Source organism: Tursiops truncatus, chromosome 1 (genome assembly GCF_011762595.2).
Source record: "Tursiops truncatus isolate mTurTru1 chromosome 1, mTurTru1.mat.Y, whole genome shotgun sequence".
Lineage (NCBI taxonomy): Eukaryota > Metazoa > Chordata > Mammalia > Artiodactyla > Delphinidae > Tursiops > Tursiops truncatus.
The window spans coordinates 78,008,522-78,027,068 of NC_047034.1; the positions used below are offsets into that span (position 1 = coordinate 78,008,522).

The 18,547-nt window shown below is 38.0% G+C and overlaps 1 long non-coding RNA gene across 1 annotated transcript in view; it reads left to right on the plus strand.

The window, feature by feature from the left end:
• Positions 1-18,547, plus strand: part of LOC109547385 (uncharacterized) — an 88,928-nt gene that overhangs the window by 52,091 nt on the left and 18,290 nt on the right. Inside the window, exons 10-13 of the long non-coding RNA XR_004527632.2 lie at positions 11,350-11,770; positions 12,573-12,751; positions 14,404-14,481; positions 15,070-15,155. This is a non-coding gene — a long non-coding RNA (uncharacterized lncRNA). The remainder of the gene's footprint in view (positions 1-11,349; positions 11,771-12,572; positions 12,752-14,403; positions 14,482-15,069; positions 15,156-18,547) is intronic.

Below are 18,547 nucleotides of genomic sequence, written 5' to 3' on the forward strand. Positions count from 1 at the left end.
AAACTGATTCATCTGTACCATTTTTCTAGGTTCCACATATATGCATAATATACGATATTTGGTTTTCTCTTTCTCACTTCACTCTGTATGACAGTCTCTAGATTCATCCACATCTCTACAAATGACCCAATTTTGTTCCTTTTTATGGCTGAGTAATACTCCATTGTATATATATATCACATCTTCTTTATCCATTCATCTGTCGATGGGCGTTTAAGTTGCTTCCGTGTCCTGGCTATTATAAAGAGTGCTGCAATGAACACTGGGGTGCATGTGTCTTTTTGAATTATGGTTTTCTCTTGGTATATGCTCAGTAGTTGGATTGCTGGGTCATATGGTAATTCTATTTTTAGTTTTTTAAAGAACCTCCATACTCTATACTCCATACTCTATACTCTATAGTATAGTCCCTACTCTATAGTTCTCTATAGTGGCTGTATCAATGTACATTACCCCCAGCAGTACAAGAGGGTTCCCTTTTCTCCACACCCTCTCCAGCATTTATTGTTTGTAGATTTTCTGATGATGCCCATTCTAACTCATGTGAGGTGATACCTCATTTTAGTTTTGATTTGCATTTCTCTAATAATTAGTAATGTTGAGCAGCTTTTCATGTGCTTCTTGGCCATCTGTATATCTTCTTTGGAGAAATGTCTATTTAGGTCTTCTGTCCATTTTTGGATTGGGTTGTTTGTTATTTTAATATTGAGCTGTTTGAGGTGTTTATATATTTTGGAAATTAATCCTTTGTCTGTTGATTCATTTGCAAATATTTTCTCCCACTCTGAGGGCTGTCTTTTTGTCTTGTTTGTAGTTTCCTTTGTTTTGCAAAAACTTTTAAGTTTCATTAGGTCACATTTGTTTATTTTTGTTTTTATTTCCATTACTCTAGGAGGTGGATCACAAAAGATCTTGCTGTGATTTATGTCAAAGAGTGTTCTTCCTATGTTTTCTTCTAAGAGTTTTATAGTGTCCAGTCTTACATTTAGGTCTCTAATCCATTTTGAGTTTATTTTTGTGTATGGTGTTAAGGAGTGTTCTAATTTCATTCTTTTACATGTAGCTGTCCAATCCTCCCAGCACCACTTATTGAGGACTGTCTTTTCTCCATTGTATATCCTTGCCTCCTTTGTCATAGGTTAGTTGACCATAGGTGCATGGGTTTATCTCTGGGCTTTCTATCCTGTTCCATTGATCTATATTTCTGTTTTTGTGCCAGTACCATATTGTCTTCATTACTGTAGCTTTGTAGTAATCTGAGGTCTGGGAGCCTGATTCCTCCAGCTCCATTTTTTCCCTGAAGACTGCTTTGGCTACTCAGGGTCTTTTGTGTCTCCATACAAATTTTAAGATTTTTTGTTCTAGTTCTGTAAAAAATGCCATTGGTAATTTGATAGGGATTGCATTGAATCTGTAGATTGCTTTGAGTAGTACAGTCATTTTCACAATATTGATTCTTCCAATCCAAGAACATGGTATATCTCTCCATCTGTTTGTATCATCTTTAATTTCTTTCATCAGTGTCTTATAGTTTTCTGCATACAGGTCTTTTGTCTCCCTAGGTAGGTTTATTCCTAGGTATTTTATTCTTTTTGTTGCAATAGTAAACAGGAGTGTTTCCTTAATTTCTCTTTCAGATTTTTCATCATTAGTGTATAGGAATGCAAGAGATTTCTGTGCATTAATTTTGTATCCGGCAACTTTACCAGATTCATTGATTAGCTCTAGTAGTTTTCTTGTGGCATCTTTAGGATTCTCTACGTATAGTATCATGTCATCTGCAAGCAGTGACAGTTTTACTTCTTCTTTTCCAATTTGTATTCTTTTAATTTCTTTTTCTTCTCTGATTGCTGTGGCTAGGACTTTCAAAACTATATTGAATAATAGTGGTGAGAGTGGACATACTTGTCTTGTTCCTGATCTTAGAAGAAATGCTTTCAGTTTTTCACCATTGAGAATAATGTTTGCTGTGGGTTTGTCATACATGGCCTTTATTATGTTGAGGTAGGTTCCCTCTATGCCCACTTTCTGGAGAGTTTTTTTTTTAATCATAAATTGGTGTTGACTTTTGTTAAAAGCTTTCTCTGCATCTATTGAGATGATCATATGGTTTTTCTTCTTCAATTTGTTAATATGGTGTATCACATTGATTGATTTGAGTATATTGAAGAACCCTTGCATCCCTCGGATAAATCCCACTTGATCATGGTGTATGATCCTTTTAATGTGTTGTTGGATTCTGTATGCTAGTATTTTGTTGAGGATTTTTGCATCTATATTCATCAGTGATATTGGTCTGTAATTTTCTTTTCTTGTAGTATCTTTGTCTGGTTTTGGTATCAGGGTGATGGTGGCCTCATAGAATGAGTTTGGGAGTGTTCCTTCCTCAGCAATTTTTTGGAAGAGTTTGAGAAGGATGGATGTTATCTCTTCTTTAAATGTTTGATAGAATTCACCTGTGAAGCCATCTGGTCCTGGACTTTCGTTTGTTGGAAGATTTTTAATCATAGTTTCAATTTCATTACTTGTGATTGGTCTGTTCATATGTTCTATTTCTTCCTTGTTCAGTCTCAGAAGGTTGTGCTTTTCTAAGAATTTGTCCATTTCAATTTTATTGGCATAGTTGCTTGTAGTAGTCTCTTAGGATGCTTTGTATTTCTGCAGTGTCTGTTGTAACTTCTTTTTCATTTCTAATTTTAATGATTTGAGTCCTCTCCCTCTTTTTCTTGATGAGTCTGGCTAATCCTTTATCAATTTTGTTTATCTTCTCAAAGAACGAGCTTTTAGTTTCATTGATCTTTGCTATTGCTGTCTTTGTTTCTATTTCATTTATTTCTCCTCTGATCTTTATGATTTTTTTCCTTATACTAACTTTGGGTTTTGTTTTTTCTTCTTTCTCTAGTTCTTTTAGGTGTAAGTTTAGATTGTTTACTTGAGATGTTTGTTGTTTCTTGAGGTAGGATTGTATTGCTTTAAACTTCCCTCTTAGAACAGCTTTTGCTCCATCCCATAGGTTTTGGATCATAGTGTTTTCATTGTCATTTGTTTATAGGTATTTTTTGATTTCCTCTTTTATTTCTTCAGTGATCTCTTGGTTATTTAGTAACATTTTGTTTACTCTCCATGTGTTTGTGTTTTTTATGTTTTTTTCCCTGTAATTGATTTCTAATCTCATAGCGCTGTAGTCAGAAAAGGTGCTTGATATGATTTCAATTTTCTTAAATTTACTGAGGCTTGATTTGTGACTGAAGATGTGGTCAATCCTGGAGAATGTTCTGTGAGCACTTGGGAAGAATGTGTAATCTGCTGTTTTTTGATGGAATGTCCTATAAATATCAGTTAAATCTATCTGGTCTATTGTGTCATTTAGAGCTTGTGTTTCCTTATTAATTTTCTCTTTGGATGATCTGTCCTTTGATGTAAGTGAGGTGTTATAGTCCCCCACTATTATTGTGTTACTGTCAATTTCCTCTTTTAGAGTTGTTAGCAGTTGCCTTATGTACTGAGGTGCTCCTATGTTACAAGCATATATATTTATAATTGTTATGTCTTCTTCTTGGATTGATCCCTTGATCATTATGTAGTGTCCTTCCTTGTCTCTTGTAACATTCCTTTTTTAAAGTCTATTTTATCTGATATGAGTATTGCTACTCCAGCCTTCTTTTGATTTCCATTTGCATGGAATATCTTTTTCCATCCCCTCACTTTCATTCTTTATGTGTCCCTAGGTCTGAAGTGGGTCTCTTGAAGATAGCATATATATGGGTCTTGTTTTTGTATCCATTCAGCAAGCCTGTGTCTTTTGGTTGGAGCCTTTAATCCATTCATGTTTAAGGTAATTATTGATAAGTATGTTACTATTACCATTTTCTTAACTGTTTTGGGTTTGTTTTTATAAGTCCTTTTCTTCTCTTGTGGTTCCCACTTAGAGAAGTTCCTTTAGCATTTGTTGTAGACCTGCTTTGGTGGTGCTGAATTCTCTTAGCTTTTGCTTGTCTGTAAATCTTTTGATTTCTCTGTTGAATCTGAATGAGATCCTTGCCAGGTAGAGTAATCTTGGTTGTAGGTTCTTCCCTTCCATCACTTTAAATATGTCATGCCACTTCCTTCTGGCTTGTAGAGTTTCTGCTGAGAAGTCAGCTGTTATCTTATGGGAGTTCCCTTGTGTGTTATTTGTCGTTTTTTCCTTGTTGCTTTCAATAATTTTTCTTTGTCTTTAATTTTTGCCAATTGGATTACTATGTGTCTCAGCGTGTTTCTCCCTTGGTTTATCCTGTATGGGACTCTCTGCGCTTCCTGGAGTTGGATGGCTATTTCCTTTCCCATGTTATGGACGTTTTCAACTATAATCTCTTCAAATATTTTCTTGGGTCATTTCTCTCTCCCCTTTCTCCTTCTGGGACCTGTATAATGCGAATGTTGTTGCGTTTAATGTTGTCCCAGAGCTCTCCTAGGTTGTCTTCATTTCTTTTCATTCTTTTTTCTTTATTCTGTTCTGCAGCAGTGAATTCCACTGTTCTGTCTTCCAGAAACTTATCCGTTCTTCTGCCTCAGTTATTCTGATATTGATTCCTTCTAGTGTATTTTTCATTTTAGTTATTGTATTGCTCATCTCTGTTTATTTGTTCGTTAATTTTTCTAGGTCTTGTTAAATATTTCTTGTATCCTCTCGATCTTTGCCTCCATTCTTTTTCCATGGTCCTGGATCATCTTCACTATCATTATTCTGAATTCTTTTTCTGGAAGGTTGCCTCTCTCCACTTCATTTAGTTGTTTTTCTGGGGTTTTATCTTTTTTCCTTTATCTGGAACATAGCCCTCTGCCGTTTCATCTTGTCTATCTTTCTGTGAATGTGGTTTTTGTTCCACAGGCTGCAGGACTGTAGTTCTTCTTGCTTCTGCTGTTTTCCCTCTGGTGGATTAAGCTATCTACGAGGCTTGTACAAGTTTCCTGATGGGAGGGATTGCTGGTGGGTAGAGCTGGCTGTTGCTCTGTTGGGCAGAGCTCAGTAGAACTTTAATCCACTTGTCTGCTGTTGGGTGGGGCTGGATTCCCTCCCTGTTGGTTGTTTGGCTTAAGACAACCCAAAAATGGAGCCTACCAGGGCTCTTTGGTGGGGCTAATGGCGGACTCTGGAAGGGCTCACTCCAAGGAGTACTTCCCAGACCTTCTGCTGCCAGTGTCCTTGTCCTCACGGTGAGACACAGCCACCCCCAACCTCTGCAGGAGACCCTCCAACACTAGCAGGTAGGTCTGGTTCAGTCTCCTATGGGGTCACTGCTCCGGCCCCTGGGTCCCAATGCACACACTACTTTGTGTGTGTCCTCCAAGACTGGAGTCTCTGTTTCCCCCAGTCCTGTTGATGTCCTGTAATCCAATCCCACTAGGCTTCAAAGTCTGATTCTTCAGGAATTCCTCCTCCTGTTGCCAGACCCCCAGGTTGGGAAGCCTGACGTGGGGCTCAGAACCTTCACTCCAGTTGGTGGACTTCTGTGGTATAAGTGTCCTCCATTTTGTTAGTCACCCACCCAGCAGTTATGGGATTTGATTTTATTGTGATTGCGCCCCTCCTACCGTCTCATTTTGGCTTTTCCTTTGTCTTTGGATGTGGGGTATCTTTTCTGGTGAGTTCCAGTTTCTTCATGTTGATGATTGTTCAGCAGTTAGTTGTGACTCCAGTGCTCTCACAATAGGGAGTGAGAGCATGTCCTTCTACTCCGCCATCTTGAACCAGTCTCTCTATTTATTATCTTTCCGATCATTGTTATTGTTTTCCTCCCGCTACTTTGGGCTTGGTTTGTTTTTCTCTAATACCTTTAGGTGATAGGTTAGTATGTTTATTTTAGATTTTTCTTGTTTCTTGAGGAAGGCCTGTAACGGTATAAATTTCCATCTTAGGACTACTTTTGCTGCATACAATAGGTTTTGGTGTGTACTTTCCGTTTTCATTTGTCCGAAGGTATTTTCTGATTTCCTCTTTGACTTCGTCACTGAGCCATTGGCTTTTTAGTAGCACGTTGGTTAGTCTCCACGTGTTTGTTCTTTTTCCATTTTTCTTTCAGCAACTGATTTCTAGTTCCATACATTTATGGTTGGAAAAACTGCTTGATATAATTTCTGTCCTCTTAAATTTGTTGAGATTTGTTTTGTGGTCAGCATGAAATCTATCCTGGAGAATGTCCTATGTGCACTTGGCAAGAATGTGTATTCTGTTGTTTTTGAATGTAATGTCCTACTGTCTGTTAAGTCCAGCTGCTCTATTGTATCATTTAAGATCACTGTTGAGTTATTAATTTTTTGTCTGGATGGTGTGCCCATTGATGTAAGTGGGAGGTCAAATTCCCTTAGTATTATTGTAAATATCTTCTTTTATGTTGGTTAGTATCAATATTTGCTTTTATATTTAGTGGCTTCTGTATTGGGTGTGCATATGTTAAGGAGCATAATATCCTCTTCTTGTACTAACCCTTTTATCATTATATAATACCCTTCTTTTTCTTTTATTATAGTCTTGGTTCAAAGTCTATTTTGTCTGATATGAGTATTGCTACCCCCACTTTCTTCTTGTATCTGTTTGCATGAAATATCTTTTTCTATCCATGCACTTTCAGTCTCTATGTGTCTTTAGCTCTGAAATGAGTGCCTCTTAACATATAGAAGCATTTTTTTTTCCAGTCAGCCACCTATGTCTTTTGAATGGGTCATTTAGTCTGTTGACATTTAAGGTAATTATTGACAGGTATGTACTTATTGCCATTTTATTGTTTTCCATTTGTTTTTGTAGTCCTTCTCTGTTCATTTTCTCTTCTCTTTGTTTCTTTGCCTTGTTTTGAAGATTTTCTTTAGCAGTGTGCTTTTGTTCCTTTCTTTTTAGTTTTCATATATCTTTTGTAGGCTTTTGATTTGTGGTTACCATGGGGTTCATAAATGTTGACCTATATCTGTTTGTTTTAAACTACTAGTCATTTAAGTTTAAACACACTCTAAAAGATCTATGTTTTCTTCTCCTCTCCCCCACATTTCATTTTTTGATGTTGTATTTTACATATTCATGTTTATCCCCATTTATTGTAATTTTAGTTGCTTTTATGATTCTTCCCTTTTCTTTTTTTCTTTTAAGCCTACAGCACCCAGTATTCCCAGGTTGTCTCCCATCCAAGTACTAACCAGGCCGATGCTGCTTAGCTTCCAAATCAGACAAAATAGGACATGTTCAGGGTGGTATGAAAGTAGACCTTTTCTCTTTTAATATTCATACTTAAGTGGTTGATCCTCAGTCCTTACTATATATTTCCCTCACCTAGTGGGATTTTCCCTTTAATATAGAGTCTTATTCCTTTTCCACTTAGAGAAATCTCTTTAACATTTCTTTTAGTGTAGTTTTAGTGTTGATGAATTTTTTAAGTCTTTGCTTCTCTGATAAGTTTTTTTTTAAAATAAATTTATTTATTTTTGGCTGTGTTGGGTCTTCATTGCTGCACAAAGGCTTTCTCTAGTTGCAGCAAGCAGAGGCTACTCTTCGTTGCGGTGCACGGGCTTATCACTGTGGTGGCTTCTCTTGTTGCGGAACATGGGCTCTAGGCACGTGGGCTTCAGTAGTTGTGGCGCACGGGCTCAGTAGTTGTGGCTCACGGGCTCTAGAGTGCAGGCTCAGTAGTTGTGGAGCATGGGCTTAGTTGCTCTGCAGCATGTGGGATCTTCCCCGACCAAGGATTGAACCCGTGTCCCCTGCGTTGGTAGGCGGATTCTCAACCACTGAGCCACCAGGGAAGTCCCTCTGATAAATTTTTATCTCTTCTATTCTAAATGATGATATTTCTGGGTAGAGTATTCTAGGTTGCAGGTTTTTCCCTTTCAGCAAAAAGGAAAGGGAATATATCATGCCAGTTATTTCTGGACCTCAGAGTTTCTGAGAAAAATCAGCTTATAGTCTTATGGTGATTCCCTTATATATGAGTCTTCGTTTTTCTCTTGTTGCCTTTAGAATTCACTCTTTATCTTTAACTTTTGCCATTTTAATTATGATATGTTTTGGTGTGGGTCTGTTTGGATTCGTTTAGTTTGGAAACCCTCTGTGCTTTCTGTTCCTGGATATCTGTTTCCACCTTCATCTTTGGGAAGTTTTCAGCCATAATTTCCTCAAATACATTTTCATTCCCCTTCTCTCTTTCTTCTCCTTCTGGGAACCTAATAATGTAAATATTCATTTACTTCATATTATCCCAGAAATCTCTTAAGCTGTTTTCATTTTTTAAATTTGTTTTTCTTTATGCTGTTTTGATTGGGTGACTTCCGTTATTCTATCTTCCAGATCACTTATGCCTTCTTCAGTATCACCTAGGCTGCTGTTTAGTCCATCCTTTAAAAAGTATTTCAGGTGGGTGGTTTGTTGAATCTGTGGATGCAGAACCCACAGGTATGACGGTCCATCTATGTCCATCATTTCTGTGTATTTCTGTAGTATATGTTCCTTTAAAGAAAATTGTTTGATTTAGAAATATATTAGTACAAGTATATGAGTACATATCTAATTTTTCTAACTCCTGCCCTATTGCCTTACAAAGAAGTTTACCTAGTCATATTCCCAACCATGTATGAGAATATCTTTTTTCTCCCCTCTTGCTAACACGATGGCTTTTACCTACAATTTATTTTGGCCAACAATTAACTTCTTATTGAGAGATTTCCTCAAATGTGTTTACATTCTTTGGTTTACCTTAAGTGACATCCTGGAAAAGCTGAAATGAATATAATCTTTCTCTGTTCTCTTCTATTTTACGCTGCACCAGTCTCTCAGATAATGTGAGCCAAGTGAAGTACAAACCTATCACTGTTGCTGGGTGGATGCTGCTGCCTGCTGCATTCACATTTTATTCTGGATTTTGAGGGTGAGGGATGGATTTACCAGAGAGATTTGCAGTTGGGTTGACTTGACTTCCTTTGACAGAAAGCCCAGGCCACAGCAAATTGGGAACTCACTCACTCTGAGGAGTGAGGTCTCCATGATTGGGCATGAGCAGAATAAAAATGGAAAACAGAGATATTTATGTTTAAATTCTCATTAGGATAGGACTTTTAAAAACTAGATCTTTTCTTTTTTATGGCCAAAATAAGAGGTGAGGTTGCATTCAAAGAACTTTGTGGGAAGTTAATAACAGTGGCTGATCTATTCTCTTTGAGTTGGATCTCTATGCTGCTAACTGGTACTTGCTATAAAATCTTGTCTGGTGAACTCAGGAGAACAGAGAGCTAAGGGAAAAAACAACCTGCCATAGGAAATAGAGATAGATGATGGATTCACAGATAATGTTACACAAAGTTAAGTGTTGTACCTCTGTAGTCTTTGAGAGGTTTGGTTGTTAACAATAAAGTGACATTATTTCAGCACCTGAAGTTTTCTTCATAGTGTCCTACATGTTACTAGGGCTTGAAAATAGTCACATGAAGGTGAGCACAAGCTTTTTACTGTGATTCTTTGATTTTTTGGTTTTGTTTTGTTTGTTTGGTTTTGGTTTGCCTTGTTTTTCTTTACAGGGATTTGCATACATATTTGTAAAAATTAAAAAATCAGGAGAGTACAGATAAGCATCTAAATTTGTTCCTTATCACTCATATTAACAGATTACAAAGAATGGTTTAAAGCAACACACATTTGTTATCAATCTTCTATATATCAAAAGTCTGGAATGACGTGGCTGTGTTCTCTGCTCACAGAAATGGCCAGTATATCCTCCCCCCGGAACAGGGTTGATATTGACCACGTCATCGTTCTGACCATCTCCCATGAGGGGTTGCCCTCATGGTCTCATGCTCCTCTGGGATCCTCTTTATTGACCTGAATTCTATCCCCCACGATTTATTTCAGCTCACCTGAAAGAAAGTGGCTCAGGAGAAAGACTAGAACTGTGGAGCCCCAGAACTGATCTCTGTCATCTGTTTCTTCAAGAAGTAGAGAAACAGAGATCTTCATAAAGAAATGATCTATATGAGGGCTGAGATGCTCCAGCGATTAGAGCAGAGAAGAAAACCTAAAAGACAGTGGAGGTACTAAAAGCCCAGACTGGGAAAGCAGGGTCCTCTTTGTTTTTCATCTCAGGTGGGGACCCTTCTTGGGAAAGGGTACATTTCCTCTTGAGAGGCCATCATGACAAGGGACTTGTTTTGATCCAGCTGAGTCATTCTTGTTTCCACTAGGCTTTGGGGATCTACATTCTAGACTTTGTTTAATGGTCAGGCTTTTTCCTTGCATGAGAATCTCCCTGGAATTTTAGTCTGAGATGCAATCTTTTGGGCCTTATCCCCAGAAGTTTTTAACAGGCCCTGTAGCGGCTGTAATGTAGGCATTCTATACTGTGCAGCTAGTGCCCAGGGATTGGAACCCTGTCTGCTGTATGATATCACAGTTACTCATCTAAGGGTAATACTGCCTTCTCTGTTTTACATTATATATTCTTCTCTATTATACATGAGATCACTATGTTCAAAGAGAGTAATGAAATCATCATATGAAGCATACTTGGTACTTGGTGGAGGTGGTATTTGCATCTTGGATTGCTTTTCCTAGGACTGTGCTTTTATTGATTTAGGACTGACCTAGGATAAAATATGAATGGAAATATGGTTGGGACTAGAAGACATTGGTAAAAGTTAGTTACTCTTGGTACCTGGTATTTATGTGCTTGACAAATACTTACTGAATATTCTATCTGGCAGGCTCTTGAGGAGGCAGTGGGGAGGAGGGATGAACAAGGCACACAGAGTGCCTGCTCTCAGGAAGTTGACCTCTAGCACAGGAGCCAGATGTGTTACAGAGAATCTCACACACACACACACACACACACACACACACACACACACACACACGTATATATATATATATATATATATATATATATATACTGTGATGTATTTAATACTCATGTGTTCCTTGGTTCCATTGGCTCAGCAGGATTGAAAACTGAGTATAAATATAGGACTACTGAAGAGTGATAAAAAATTATTTTTAGGAATGATCCTTAGATATTTTTGTTTTAATGGTGGAAATATGTATTTTGATCCAATGTCCCCTGAAACTCAGCCATTGTAGGTTCCTGGTGCTTACGGATAGAAAAGATTGTGGCCAAGACTTACTTGTGTGGTGGCTCTGCTGCCACCAAGTGGTGTGGGAACTTGGGAAAATCTCCGTATTTCTCGGGATGTTATTTTCCTCATCAGTAAGATAAGGTTGTTATTCAAATTTTCCAAAGTCCCTCCCTGTTCAGTTTTTTTCTGAGTGGATGAGGGACTGAGATGTGTATTAAATGTGCCCTGGGAACTGCAGGTAGTTCCTTGTTTGTGTATCTCCTACAGGGAGCTGAACTGAGCCCACACACTGAAAACACAGAACTGAGGCAGGAGACGGAAGAAAGAAAATCAGCAGGTTTGGAGGATGAGAAAAACCCAAAGAAAAGCAAGATAATGGTGGAGGAGGTGGTTGCCAAGGAAGGTGAGAATGACCAGCTGAGTTCAGAAAAGTCAAGAGAAAGTGAGGAATGCACACAGCATCATCCAGGTCCTCAATGAGCAGCCTGAGCTGAGCAGGGAGAACTGAGAGAGTAACTTACTGCACAGTGAACTTGTGCACCTGCCAAGGAGATCCACAGGATGGATCAGGGCTGGTTTATACTGCTGGGAACACCAATTCCAGGTGGAGGAGGATGGGACCTTGATGCTCTGCCCTAGACCCCCAAACCTCAACCTTGGAACTGCCCACATAGTGGATGCCCTCCAAGTAAGTGTGCATTAAAACAGATAAATAATGTTTGGAGAAGATTTACTCATTCTTACCAGGGACGAGGCTAAGGGGACCCTTGTTTCTAAAGCAGAGATAGTAATAATATTCTTCTGCATTTACAGTTTGGAAGGCTTTATACACAACATCTCTTAACTGTATGTTGACTGCTTAATTTGCCTTATGCTGTGTTAACAGCTTGGAGTTCAGATATCAGTAATATTTCCATGAGGAAATTAAAGCAGTGAGAGGAAGACAACAAGTGCATAGTGTCAACAAAATGTGATGGCCCTCCTCAGTTGGGGTGTTGAGGCAGCCTAGAGGATGGGAGGGGAGGCCAAGGACGTCTCTTCCTAATGACAGAGTGAACCATTGAGAGGAATCCCTGAGGACAGTCGTGTCTTCATCAGAGTCACCACAGGTGAGTGTCCTAGGACAAGGATAGTGTAGGGAAGGCTCCTCTCTAAGGAAGAGGTTTGCTACATCCTGGGAGAAAGCAGAGCATCCTTGACAGGACAGTTGGGCAGGAATGTAGTTGAGATGAGTGGAGATTTGCAACCATGTTTACTCAGTCAGTGAACAAATGTTGCCAAGAGCCTTCTCAGTGCTTGACTCAGCGCCAGGAGTCATGTACACCGAGATGAATAAAATATTATCCCAAATTTCATAGAGTTCTCCATCTAGTAACAACAAAATCATGAGAAGTGTAGTGGTGGTGGGTTCATCAGACAAAGTGGTCAGTGCTGGCTAGGCCTGACCTCTTGGATGGTCCTAGTCTTCCTTCTGTTTTTTTTCCCAACAGCTGCATGGTCTCTTCTGGTCCAAGAACCCTGGTTCTCAGTTAGCTTTGAGCTCTCAGGATCCAACTAACACCTGGGCTCCATGTTGCCTCAAATCAATCAACACTGCCAAGTTCTCCAGAGAAAACTGCTAATATCAGTAGTTACTGACTATGTCCTGGCCAGCTGGAGAGATAACGAGGCAAGTTTGATACGTCTTATAGTACCACTCTTTTCATAATGATTTGTGGTTAATGGTTTTCTCTCTGAGAATTTAGATACTTTCCAGACTTCAAGATTCTCTCTATATCAAAAATAATTTGAATATCGACTATATTCCTAGAATTGAAGAATGTGGTGTTTTAACCGCAATTTTTAGATCAAATAACTAAAGTAAAAAAGGAGTAAAGCAAATTCCAAGTTTGCAGTGAGACTGTAGGATGGTCTGGGACTAAAATCCTGGTTTTTGATATTCAAGTGTTTGAAAAACCCAGTGAGTTCTGTTTTCTTGGAAAAAAAAATAACCTAACACTTCCTAATTCCCTCCTCTACTTGTCCTATCAAGGTCTATAAAATATAACATTTCTGCTCACCTAGATAACTTGGATTCTAAATTAGTTGAGCTCCATGAAAACATTTACTGAGCCCTTATGGGTAAATCATTGCTAATTCCTCTGGGGGATACAGAAGGTGGGTGTATACATCTTTACTGAAAAGAGTTTAAAGTGACGGTTCCAGCTCACCCTGGGTATCTGTAGGTGAGAACATCAGTAGCAGACACCAATAGGCTCATCTTGGTCAAAGGGAAGGTATGAGCAGGAGCAATGACAGCGCCTGGCTTTCTATTTCCTGAAGAGTCAGGTCAAAAGCATCTAGAGAGTCTCCTGCAGAAGGTGTCCTGGCTGCAAACTGTCATCTTTGACTGTCAGGAATCCTTAGTATGGGCTCCCGCCTTGTGTTTCATTTCATAGATTCTGTTTAGATTTTAGCAAATTCAAGAGAAAAGGCAGAGAGATAGACTTGAAAAAATGAATAATGTGTGGTTGGGCAATGACTCTAAAAAAATTAAGGTTCCACTTAGTAAGTGAGGTTTTAGGGAATACAATTCATGGGTGGGGTTTAGTGTCATGTAGGAGAGAACATTTACTGCATGTAGCGCATCTAATGACTTGCGAAGGCGACAGGTTCCTCAAGTGAACCAAATGATGGCCCTACCTACCAAATGAAAGAGAGAGAAACTCACTTCCTTTGGTCTTACAGAAACAGGAGGCCCTTTAATGCACTTAAATAAGTCAGGAATTTCTGGACATGGATGGGTAACATCTGGTCCACAGGATCCCAGACACATTATCTTGGTGCCTGCTTCTTTACAAGGCAAGTTCCAAGGGAAGGACCACAGTTACCCCCTCGTGGTCTCCTGGGGAAGATACACAAGGATCCCTTTGTTCATGCTAGGGTAGGTCTGAGAAAACCCTCCAATCTGTCACATTCAGACCAAATGAAAGTTCATAGAAGTTAGTGGGGTCCCAGCTTCACCGACTCCACCGCGAACTTCACATCCACCACCACGTGCTCTTTGTCTTGGATGAGATTTCCGCCAACATAGTCAGGCTTTGGAGGGGGGAAGAAAGTCACAACTGAAAAACAAGAAAGAAAACAACCTAATCTAAAAAGAATAGTACCTGTGCAATTTTATGGACATCACGGGAACACTTCTAGGGTTCTAATTTGGCTTTGTCTTGATTTGCTGTTCTAGATTGTGCCTTTTTGTAGTGTCTTAATTTTACTAAACTTTGTTGACATTAGAAAAGGTGCCTTTTGTTATTGTTGTTTTGTTTTTCATTCCAATAATAGTTGACACCTAAGTTAACAGTATTGTGACCAGCAGAATAATGACCCCCCAGGATGTCCCTGATGCAATTCGTGGAACTTGTGAGTATATTACATCACATAGCAAAGGAAACTTTGCAGATGTGATTAGGATAAAGACCTTGAGATGAGGAAATTATCCTGGACTGTTCAGGTGGGCCCCATGTAACTACATGGGGCCTTAAAGGACGGAGGTAGAAGAGAAATTCAGAATGATGTGTCATGAGAAGAACTCTAAAAACTGCTGTTGCTAGTTTTGAAGATGGAGGAAGGGGCCACAAGCCAAGGACTGTGGGTCGCCTCTAAAAATTTTTTAGAAAAGGCAAGGAAACAGATTATTCCCTAGAGCCTCCAGAAGGTAAGGCAGCCTTGTTGATCACTTGATTTTAGTCCAGTGAGATCTTTGTTGGATTCTTAAACTATAGCACTGAAATATAATAAATGTATATTCTTTTAAGCCACTAAACTTGTTACAGCAGCAATAGAAAACCAATTCAACTGTCTCATTCATTCACTTTAGCAATAATAAACCCTGTATAAATTCTTCAGATTGTTTGTCTCTCTTAGGCTGACAGGTCAAGAGATATTTGTACATGTTGGAAGCATTATATTAGGTAACTGCCATTTTCTTTCCTTTCCATCTTTTTCTAGGGGACTCTCACCCTGTTTCCTGCACAGGACCCAGTATGGTTCTTATTTGAATTATGGCAAATTTGAAGACATTGGTGGTCATGCAGGTTGATTTATTTTTTTAAGAATGGGCTTTTTCTCTGACACATAGAAGGAAAGAATATAATTTATGAAAAGTTAAATATTGGAGAATCCTCGATTTAAAAGATATATTTTTAGCAACATTGTTTTTTATTAGGGTGAAGTCTTACTTTTCAAGGAGTGAAATGCAAGAATGGCTTTTAAGACTTTCCCCCCAAAATAATTTGTGACTGGATCCTGACCAGATGTGAGCTTTATATGATTTATATGTTGTTGCTTTCATAAATATTGTGTCCATAAGATGAAGTTCTTAGAAGCAATATTTGAGTTTTCTATTGATTACTGATTATACCATCAATGCCTACCAGCCCTGGCAGCACAGAGATTTAGGAAGAATTGCTGGGATGCTTGAATAACTGCAGGGCAAGAGGTCCTCAAATTTGACTACTTTGTCTTTAAGTAACACTTCATAGATTGGCTGACTGTTCACCCATTCTGCTGATTCTGCCAGTGAGTTCCTCTGTACTGACAGCTAAGAGCAGAGAAAATACTTAAACAACCGAGTCTAAAATCAGAAGTCAAGGTCACTCCATCTACTATGAAAGTGGGGCATGTCTCTACCTCAGGGCTGAGTCTGTTGATGGATTTTTTGTTATTGTTGTTGTTGGTGGTGGTTGTGATGATCGTGGTTGAGTTTTGTTCAGGTTGTTGTTTTAATTTATTATTGCCTTTAGGATATAATTGTGGAGTTATAGCTTTATTTTAATTCTGGAAGGCAAAAGAACATAACTGAAAACTTTTCCCCAAGGAATGTTTTAAGATCTTTATGTCAACGTTTATGATGAGACTTATAAACTTTTCAATTAAAGTTTCTTAATTAAAGGAAAACAAATTTATTTATAGTTTTGTTTCAATGTTACAGAATTATATGTTTTAAACTATGGTATGCAGCCCACCTGCATCAGAACCACTTGGGGGTGCTTATATGAAACATGCAGATCTAGGGCCCCATACCAATTAAGTCTCTTGGGATTGGAGCCCAGGATGTAGTTTCTACAATTTCCACAGCTGATTCTAAGGCATCTTAAATTTAAAAGCCACTTCTTTTATATCTTTACACTGGTGGTTCTTACAAAATGACAAAGAGGGAAAAACATTCTTTTAAACTTAGACTTCAAGCATTAGACCATGAGCTTCTTTTTTTATTCTATTTTTAAATTTGTTCTATTTCCACCCTTTTAAAAAAATCTTAAGCTCCTAGCTATCATATGTTTAGTGCTCCAAATCCTTTATAGTTATAGGAAGAATATTGGTCTGAAGTCAGACAACATGGTAGTAAATGACTTCAAATAAAGTCAACCCAGTGAATTGTTATAATATCATTCTCATTAGAAACATATTGCCTGTTCCTAATCAAATTACCTTATAATTGTCAAGTTGTTCCCTTGACAAAGCTGTTCCTAGTATTTTCCCACAAATGGTACTAAGCTGACTAGCTTGTAATTATTTACTCCAGCTAATATTCTGTCTTTAAATAATGCTATATAAAAATTTCCAGACCTTGGGTATTTAGTATGCTACAAGATACTTTGTTATTTGGGATTAGGGATGCAAAGACCATGTATTGATATTATTCACGATCCTTGACTCCCTAGAGTCCAAGTGTGCTTGAGTCATAATAGGTGCATGATTAGCACTTGTTTCCCCTTGTCACTTTCTTTCTTTCATCATGTGGAGTTGGAACTCAGAGACTGACTACATGTATGTTATGTTGCCCCTTGGATCTCAAAATGTCACCTATATTTTCCCACTGAGCCCATTTCCAATGCTGTAACTCTTCTCACAGTTCCTCTGTAGTAGAAGGCAAGAGATATATATTAATAGTAATAGCTGCAGGATGTTAGACAGGCTCTTTATGTATGTTATATCATTCTTTCCTCCCAGCAGTGCTTTTTTTTGAAAAAAAATATAGTTGATTTACAATATTGTGTTAGTTTCAGGTTTACAACAAAGTGATTCAGTTATATATAGATGTAATTTTTTTCAGATTATTTTCCATTATAGGTTATTACACTATATTTAATATAGTTACCTGTGCTATAGTGTAAATCCTTCTTATCTATTTTATGTATAGTAGTTTGTATCTGTTACTCTTACACTCCTTATTTATCTCTCCCCTCTTCCCTTTTCTTTTAGGTAACCATAAGTTTCTTTTCTATGTCTATGAGTCAGTTTCTGTTTTGTAAATAGATTCATTTGTATAATTTGTTAGATTCCACATATAAGTGATATCATATAATATCTTTGTCTGACCTATTTCACTACATTATTTTTATTGCTGAATAATATTCCAGTGTATATATATACTACATCTTCTTAACCTAATCGTCTGTTGATGGGCACTTGGGTTGTTTCCATGTCTTGGTTATTGTAAATAGTGTTGCAATGAACATTGGAATACATGTGTCTTTTCAAAGTATGTTTTTCTCCAGATGTATGCCCAGGAATAGGATTGCTGGATCATATGGTAGCTCTATTTTTATTTTTTTAGGAACCTCTAGACTGTTTTCCATAGTGGCTGCATCATTTTACATTCCCTCTAACAGTTTAGGAGGGTTCCTTTTCTCCACACCCACTCCAGTATTTATTATTTGTAGACTTTTTGATGATAGTCATTCTTATTGGTGTGAGGTGGTACCTCATTGTAGTTTTGATTTGCATTTTCTCTAATAATTAGCAATGCTGAACATCTTTTCATGTGCTTATTGGCCATCTGTATTTTTTCTTTAGATAAATGTCCATTTAAGTCTTCTGTCCATTTTTTGGGTCCTTCAATATCGAGTTGTATGACCTGTTTTTATATTTTGGATATTAACTCCTTGTCAGTCATGTTGTTTGCAAATATTTTCTCCCATTCTGTAGGTTGTCTTTCATTTTGTTGATAGTTTCCTTTGCTGTGAAAAAGCTTTTAACTAGGTCTCATTGGTTTATTTTTGCTTTTATTTCTTTTGCCTTGGGAGACTGATGTAAGAAAATATTGCTATGATAGATGTCTGAGAATGTTTTGTCTATGGTTTCTTCTAGGAGTTTTAGGCTTATATTTAGGTCTTTAATCCACTTTGAGTTTGTTTTTGTATACAGTGTGAGGGAGCATTCTAACTTCACGGATTTACATGAGGCTATTCGGCTTTCCCAAACCACTTGATGAAGAGACTGTCTTTTCTCCATTGTATATTCTTGCCTCCTTTGTTGAAGGTTGACTGTAGATGTGTCGGTTTATTTCTGGGTTCTCTACTCTGTTCCATTGATCTATATATTTGTTTTTGTGCTGATACCATGCCGTTTTGATTACTGTAGCTTTGTAGTATTGTCTGAAGTCTGGGAGGGTTATGCCTCCACTTCTATTCTTTTTCTTCAG